This window comes from Hypanus sabinus, chromosome 2 (genome assembly GCF_030144855.1).
Source record: "Hypanus sabinus isolate sHypSab1 chromosome 2, sHypSab1.hap1, whole genome shotgun sequence".
Taxonomy (NCBI): Eukaryota; Metazoa; Chordata; class Chondrichthyes; order Myliobatiformes; family Dasyatidae; genus Hypanus; species Hypanus sabinus.
This window is the reverse complement of record NC_082707.1, coordinates 3120417-3128238: the sequence shown is the minus strand read 5'-3', so window position 1 is coordinate 3128238 and position 7822 is coordinate 3120417. Positions and strand designations below refer to the sequence as shown.

At 49.5% G+C, this 7822-nt stretch overlaps 1 protein-coding gene across 1 annotated transcript in view; it reads left to right on the top strand.

Moving 5' to 3' along the window:
* The first annotated feature begins 541 nt into the window (after nucleotides 1-541).
* The window catches only part of LOC132406078 (keratin-associated protein 5-1-like), a 34857-nt gene continuing 27576 nt past the window's right edge, over nucleotides 542-7822 (top strand). Inside the window, exon 1 of the mRNA XM_059991286.1 lies at nucleotides 542-626. The gene's annotated coding sequence lies outside the window, so the exon portion shown is untranslated. The remainder of the gene's footprint in view (nucleotides 627-7822) is intronic.

Sequence of the window (7822 nt, the reverse complement as noted above, 5' to 3'; positions counted from 1 at the left end):
GTAACATCCTGGTGAACCTCTTCTGCACCCTCTCCAAAGCCTCGACATCCTTCCCGTAGTGGAGTGGCCAGAGCTGTAGGCAACACTCCAGATGTGGCCGAACTGGAGTTTTATAAAGATGCAGCATAACTTCTTGGCCTTTGAACAGAAATATGAAGTGTTCTCCATAATTTGACTCACCGAGAGTTTTCTTAAGTTCCTCTTGCACACTCTGTGCATTCCAGTTGCTGATTCCTGTTTTGTTTCTGGTTAATAAGCTGCCCTACCTTTGCCATATTTGGCATTGACTCACAGCGGGAATGCTGGGCCAATTTCTCAGATTTATACACACAAAATGCTGGAGGAACTCAGCAGGTCAAGCAGTATCCATGGAAATGAACAAACAGTTGATGTTTCGGGCCAAACCCTTCATCAGGATTGGAAAGGAAGGGGGAAGCTGCCAGAATAAAGAAGTAGGTGAGAGGTGGAGCGAAGTGGGTGGGGCCCGTCAGTCAGTGAACACCAGGCCTGGTCTCTGGTCTCCTTACAGGATGTAAAAATCCTTACAACCCCGGCTCCTGGACTTCACTCCATTCACGCCAGCACTGACCTGTTTCCATATTCTCTCGATGCTTATTGCTTATCTGGTATTATTTCTTTTTCTTCTGTAATGGCAGTGGTTGTTTTTGCACATTGTTGTTGTTTGTCCATCTTGTGTGCAGTTTTACATTGAATCCATTAAGCTTCTTTGTACTTACTGACAATGCCCGCAAGAAAATGAATCTCGGGGTTGTATGTGGTGACAGATATGTACCGTACTTTGATAGTAAATTTACGTTGAACTTTTGTCACCATAATGGACTGGGCTGTATCCACAACTTCTTGTATGATTTTCCATTGTTTCCAGTCAGTATACTGTCCACCACACATCGAGAGAAGGGTGGGGGTGGAGTGGATGAGTTCAAGATTCAGATTCAGGTCCCTCTATTTATCGCACATACAGTGCAAAGCCCATTTGTGACAATGAGAGATGACCTCATAGGTGTGTACAAGATGATAAGAGGCATAGATTGTGGGGACAGCCAGTGACTTTCTTCCCAGCGTGGAAATGGCTAATACATTTACAGAGATTGGAGGAAAGTATAGTGGGGGGATGTCTGAAGGAAGATTTTTTACACCGAGAGTGGTGGGTGCATGGAACACCTTGACAATAGCACTAGTAGAGGCAGATACATTAAGAAACTCTGAGATAGACACATAGATGATAGCAAAATAGAGGGCTATGTAGGAAGGGTTAGACTGATCTTAGAGTAGGTTAAAAATTCAACACAACATTGTGGGCTGTAAGATCCCATGCTTTTATATCCTATGTTCTTAATCCTGTATTCTACAATATTCTATGTTCTCTGTCCTATGTCCCATGTTCTATCTTCTAGGTTATGTTCTATGTCCTTTGTCCTATGTCCTGTTCTATGTTGTATGTCCCATGTCATATGTCATATGTTCCTATGTTCTATGTTATATGTGCTATGTTCTATGTCCCATATTCTATCTTCTATATACTGTTCTCTGACCTATGTCCTGTTCTCTGTCCTATGTCCCATGTCCTATGTCCCTTGTTGTTTGTCTCGTGTCCTATGTCCTGTTCTTTGTCCTATGTTCCATGTCCTATGTCCTGTTCTTTGTCCTTTGTCCCATGTCCTATGTCCTGTTCTTTGTCCTATGTTCCATGTCCTATGTCCTGTTCTTTGTCCTTTGTCCCATGTCCTTTGTCCTGTTCTTTGTCCTATGTCCCGTGTCCTATGTCCTGTTCTCTGTCCTATGTCCCATGTCCTATGTCCTGTTCTCTGTCCTATGTTCCGTGTCCTATGTCTCATGTCCTATGTCCCATGTCCTATGTCCTGTATCCTATGCCCTGTTCTTTGTCCTATGTCCCGTGTCCTATGTCCCATGTCCTATGTCCCGTGTCCTATGTTCTGTTCTCTGTCCTATGTCCTGTTCTCTGTCCTATATCCCATGTCCTATGTCCTGTTCTCTGTCCTATGTTCCGTGTCCTATGTCTCATGTCCTATGTCCCATGTCCTATGTCCTGTGTCCTATGCCCAGTTCTTTGTCCTATGTCCCGTGTCCTATGTCCCATGTCCTATGTCGCGTGTCCTATGTTCTGTTCTCTGTCCTATGTCCTGTTCTCTGTCCTATGTCCTGTGTCCTATGCCCTGTTCTCTGTCCTATGCCCTGTTCACTGTCCTATGTCTTGTGTCCTATGCCCTGTTCTCTGTCCTATGTCCCGTGTCCTATGTTCTGTTCTCTGTCCTATGTCCTGTGTCCTATGTCCTGTTCTCTGTCCTATGCCCTGTTCTCTGTCCTATGTCCTGTGTCCTATGCCCTGTTCTCTGTCCTATGCCCTGTTCTCTGTCCTATGTCCTGTGTCCTATGTCCCATGTCCTATGTCCTGTTCTCTGTCCTATGTTCCATGTCCTATGTCTCATGTCCTATGTCCCATGTCCTATGTCCTGTGTCCTATGCCCTGTTCTTTGTCCTATGTCCCGTGTCCTATGTCCCATGTCCTATGTCGCGTGTCCTATGTTCTGTTCTCTGTCCTATGTCCTGTTCTCTGTCCTATGTCCTGTGTCCTATGCCCTGTTCTCTGTCCTATGTCTTGTGTCCTATGCCCTGTTCTCTGTCCTATGTCCCGTGTCCTATGTTCTGTTCTCTGTCCTATGTCCTGTGTCCTATGCCCTGTTCTGTCCTATGCCCTGTTCTCTGTCCTATGTCCTGTGTTTTATGCCCTGTTCTCTGTCCTATGCCCGGTTCTCTGTCCTATGTCCTGTGTCCTATGCCCTGTTCTCTGTCCTATGCCCTGTTCTCTGTCCTATGTCCTGTGTCCTATGCCCTGTTCTCTGTCCTATGTCTTGTGTCCTATGCCCTGTTCTCTGTCCTATGCCCTGTTCTCTGTCCTATGTCCTGTGTCCTATGCCCTGTTCTCTGTCCTATGCCCTGTTCTCTGTCCTATGCCCTGTTCTCTGTCCTATGTCCTGTTCTCTGTCCTATGTCCTGTGTCCTATGCCCTGTTCTCTGTCCTATGTCCTGTGTCCTATGCCCTGTTCTCTGTCCTATGTCTTGTGTCCTATGCCCTGTTCTCTGTCCTATGCCCTGTTCTCTGTCCTATGCCCTGTTCTCTGTCCTATGTCCTGTGTCCTATGCCCTGTTCTCTGTCCTATGCCCTGTTCTCTGTCCTATGTCCTGTTCTCTGTCCTATGTTCCGTGTCCTATGTCTCATGTCCTATGTCCTGTGTCCTATGCCCTGTTCTTTGTCCTATGTCCCGTGTCCTATGTCCTGTGTCCTATGCCCTGTTCTTTGTCCTATGTCCCGTGTCCTATGTCCCATGTCCTATGTCGCGTGTCCTATGTTCTGTTCTCTGTCCTATGTCCTGTTCTCTGTCCTATGTCCTGTGTCCTATGCCCTGTTCTCTGTCCTATGTCTTGTGTCCTATGCCCTGTTCTCTGTCCTATGTCCCGTGTCCTATGTTCTGTTCTCTGTCCTATGTCCTGTGTCCTATGCCCTGTTCTGTCCTATGCCCTGTTCTCTGTCCTATGTCCTGTGTTTTATGCCCTGTTCTCTGTCCTATGCCCTGTTCTCTGTCCTATGTCCTGTGTCCTATGCCCTGTTCTCTGTCCTATGCCCTGTTCTCTGTCCTATGTCCTGTGTCCTATGCCCTGTTCTCTGTCCTATGTCTTGTGTCCTATGCCCTGTTCTCTGTCCTATGCCCTGTTCTCTGTCCTATGTCCTGTGTCCTATGCCCTGTTCTCTGTCCTATGTCCTGTTCTCTGTCCTATGCCCTGTTCTCTGTCCTATGTCCTGTTCTCTGTCCTATGTCCTGTGTCCTATGCCCTGTTCTCTGTCCTATGTCCTGTGTCCTATGCCCTGTTCTCTGTCCTATGCCCTGTTCTCTGTCCTATGTCCTGTGTCCTATGCCCTGTTCTCTGTCCTATGCCCTGTTCTCTGTCCTATGCCCTGTTCTCTGTCCTATGTCCTGTGTCCTATGCCCTGTTCTCTGTCCTATGCCCTGTTCTCTGTCCTATGTCCTGTTCTCTGTCCTATGTTCCGTGTCCTATGTCTCATGTCCTATGTCCTGTGTCCTATGCCCTGTTCTTTGTCCTATGTCCCGTGTCCTATGTCCCATGTCCTATGTCGCGTGTCCTATGTTCTCTGTCCTATGTCCTGTGTCCTATGCCCTGTTCTCTGTCCTATGCCCTGTTCTCTGTCCTATGTCCTGTGTCCTATGCCCTGTTCTCTGTCCTATGTCTTGTGTCCTATGCCCTGTTCTCTGTCCTATGCCCTGTTCTCTGTCCTATGCCCTGTTCTCTGTCCTATGTCCTGTGTCCTATGCCCTGTTCTCTGTCCTATGCCCTGTTCTCTGTCCTATGCCCTGTTCTCTGTCCTATGTCCTGTGTCCTATGCCCTGTTCTCTGTCCTATGCCCTGTTCTCTGTCCTATGCCCTGTTCTCTGTCCTATGCCCTGTTCTCTGTCCTATGTCCTGTGTCCTATGCCCTGTTCTCTGTCCTATGCCCTGTTCTCTGTCCTATGCCCTGTTCTCTGTCCTATGTCCTGTTCTCTGTCCTATGTCCTGTGTCCTATGTTCTGTTCTCTGTCCTATGTCCTGTTCTCTGTCCTATGCCCTGTTCTCTGTCCTATGTCCTGTGTCCTATGCCCTGTTCTCTGTCCTATGTCCTGTTCTCTGTCCTATGTCCCGTGTCCTATGTTCTGTTCTCTGTCCTATGTCCTGTGTCCTATGCCCTGTTCTCTGTCCTATGCCCTGTTCTCTGTCCTATGTCCTGTGTCCTATGCCCTGTTCTCTGTCCTATGCCCTGTTCTCTGTCCTATGTCCTGTGTCCTATGCCCTGTTCTCTGTCCTATGCCCTGTTCTCTGTCCTATGTCCTGTGTCCTATGCCCTGTTCTCTGTCCTATGCCCTGTTCTCTGTTCTATGTCCCGTGTCCTATGTCCCATGTGCTATGTCCTGTGTCCTATGTTCTGTTCTCTGTCCTATGTCCTGTGTCCTATGCCCTGTTCTCTGTCCTATGTCCTGTTCTCTGTCCTATGTCCTGTTCTCTGTCCTATGTCCTGTCCTATGCCCTGTTCTCTGTCCTATGTCCCGTGTCCTATGTCCCATGTGCTATGTCCTGTGTCCTATGTTCTGTTCTCTGTCCTATGCCCTGTTCTCTGTCCTATATCCCGTGTCCTATGCCCTGTTCTCTGTCCTATGTCCTGTGTGCTATGTTGTATGCTCTACAACTGGCTGCTCAGGGACAGGTTGCTAACCATGTTCAGCAAACAACAATAAAAAGAGCAGACATTTTAATGGCCTTGGCTTTTCTTTGGGAATGGAAAGGTCAATGTGTCCATCGGCGTGTGCAGTTACACCGCTCATGTGACCAGAACTGCTCCTGACGTTCGCCCTTCTTAATTCTCGGAGTTTGTGGTAAACAGGTTGCAGCTGTCCCAGAGCAGCACAGAGGTGGTGCTGCTCCTCCCCGCTGGGAGAATGTGTTTTCCTGCTGGTCCTCCACTTCAGCTGTTGAACTGAACAGCTGGCATGTGGGAGTGGAGAGGCCGAGCCAGCACATGGCCAGGGTGGGGCAGGTGGACACATCAGGCTGGGCACCCAAGGGTCCCTACCCACCCAGACCTCCCACAGGTCATATCACACCTTCGATGAAGACAGAATCTGAATCCAATTTAATATCACTGTTGTGTGTCGCAAATCTGTTGCTTTGCAGCAGCGGTACAATACACAACAGTAAAAAACTATACATTACAATAAGAAATATATTTTTAAAAAGAAATAAGTATTGCAAAAAGAGAGCAAGAAGTATAGTGAAGTAGTGTACATGGGTTTATTGTCATTCAGAAATCTGATGGCAGAGGGGAAGAGGCTGTTCCTGAGTCGCTGAGTGTGTGCCTTCAGGCTCCTGTACCTCCTCCTCGATGGCAGAGGGGAAGAAGCTGTTCCTGAATCGTTGAGTGTGTGTCTTCAGGCTCCTGTACCTCCTCCCCGATGGCAGAGGGGAAGAAGCTGTTCCTGAATCGTTGAGTGTGTGTCTTCAGGCCCCTGTACCTCCTCCCTGATGGCAGAGAGGAAGAAGCTGTTCCTGAATCGTTGAGTGTGTGTCTTCAGGCTCCGGTACCTCCTCCCCGATGGCAGAGGGGAAGAAGCTGTTCCTGAATCGCTGAGTGTGTGTCTTCAGGCCCCTGTACCTCCTCCCTGATGGCAGAGGGGAAGAAGCTGTTCCTGAATCGCTGAGTGTGTGTCTTCAGGCCCCTGTATCTCCTCCCTGATGGCAGAGGGGGAGAAGCTGTTCCTGAATCGCTGAGTGTGTGTCTTCAGTCCCCTGTACTTCCTCCTCGATGGCAGAGAGGAAGAAGCTGTTCCTGAATCGTTGAGCGTGTGTCTTCAGGCTCCTGTACCTCCTCCTCGATGGCAGAGGGGAAGAAGCTGTTCCTGAATCGTTGAGCGTGTGTCTTCAGGCTCCTGTACCTCCTCCTCGATGGCAGGGAAGAAGCTGTTCCTGAATCGTTGAGTGTGTGTCTTCAGGCTCCTGTACCTCCTCCTCGATGGCAGAGGGGAAGAAGCTGTTCCTGAATCGTTGAGCGTGTGTCTTCAGGCTCCTGTACCTCCTCCTCGATGGCAGAGGGGAAGAAGCTGTTCCTGAATCGTTGAACGTGTGTCTTCAGGCTCCTGTACCTCCTCCTCGATGGCAGAGGGGAAGAAGCTGTTCCTGAATCGTTGAGTGAGTGCCTTCAGGCCCCTGTACCTCCTCCCTGATGGCAGAGGGGAAGAAGCTGTTCCTGAATCGTTGAGTGAGTGCCTTCAGGCCCCTGTACCTCCTCCCTGATGGCAGAGGGGAAGAAGCTGTTTCTGAATCGTTGAGTGAGTGCCTTCAGGCCCCTGTACCTCCTCCCTGATGGCAGAGGGGAAGAAGCTGTTTCTGAATCGTTGAGTGTGTGTCCTCAGGCTCCTGTACCTCCTCCCTGATGGCAGAGATGAAGAAGCTGTTCCTGAATCGTTGAGTGTGTGTCTTCAGGCCCCTGTACCTCCTCCTCGATGGCAGAGGGGAAGAAGCTGTTCCTGAATCGTTGCCTGTGTGTCTTCAGGCCCCTGTACCTCCTCCTCGATGGCAGAGGGGAAGAAGCTGTTCCTGAATCGTTGAGTGTGTGTCTTCAGGCTCCTGTACCTCCTCCTCGATGGCAGAGAGGAAGAAGCTGTTCCTGAATCGCTGAGTGTGTGTCTTCAGGCCCCTGTACCCCCTCCTCGATGGCAGAGGGGAAGAAGCTGTTCCTGAATCGTTGAGTGAGTGTCTTCAGGCTCCTGTACCTCCTCCTCGATGGCAGAGGGGAAGAAGCTGTTCCTGAATTGTTGAGTGTGTGTCTTCAGGCTCCTGTACCTTCTCCTCGATGGCAGAGGGGAAGAAGCTGTTCCTGAATTGTTGAGTCTGTGTCTTCAGGCTCCTGTACCCACTCCCTGATGGCAGAGGGGAAGAAGCTGTTCCTGAATTGTTGAGTCTGTGTCTTCAGGCTCCTGTACCCACTCCCTGATGGCAGAGAGGAAGAAGCTGTTCCTGAATCGTTGAGTGTGTGTCTTCAGGCTCCAGTACCTTCTCCTCGATGGGAGAGGGGAAGAAGCTGTTCCTGAATTGTTGAGTGTGTGTCTTCAGGCTCCTGTACCTCCTCCCTGATGGCAGACGGGAAGAAGCTGTTCCTGAATCACTGAGTGTGCACCTTCAGGCTCCTGTAACTCCTCCCTGATGGCAGAGGGGAAGAAGCTGTTCCTGAATCGCTGAG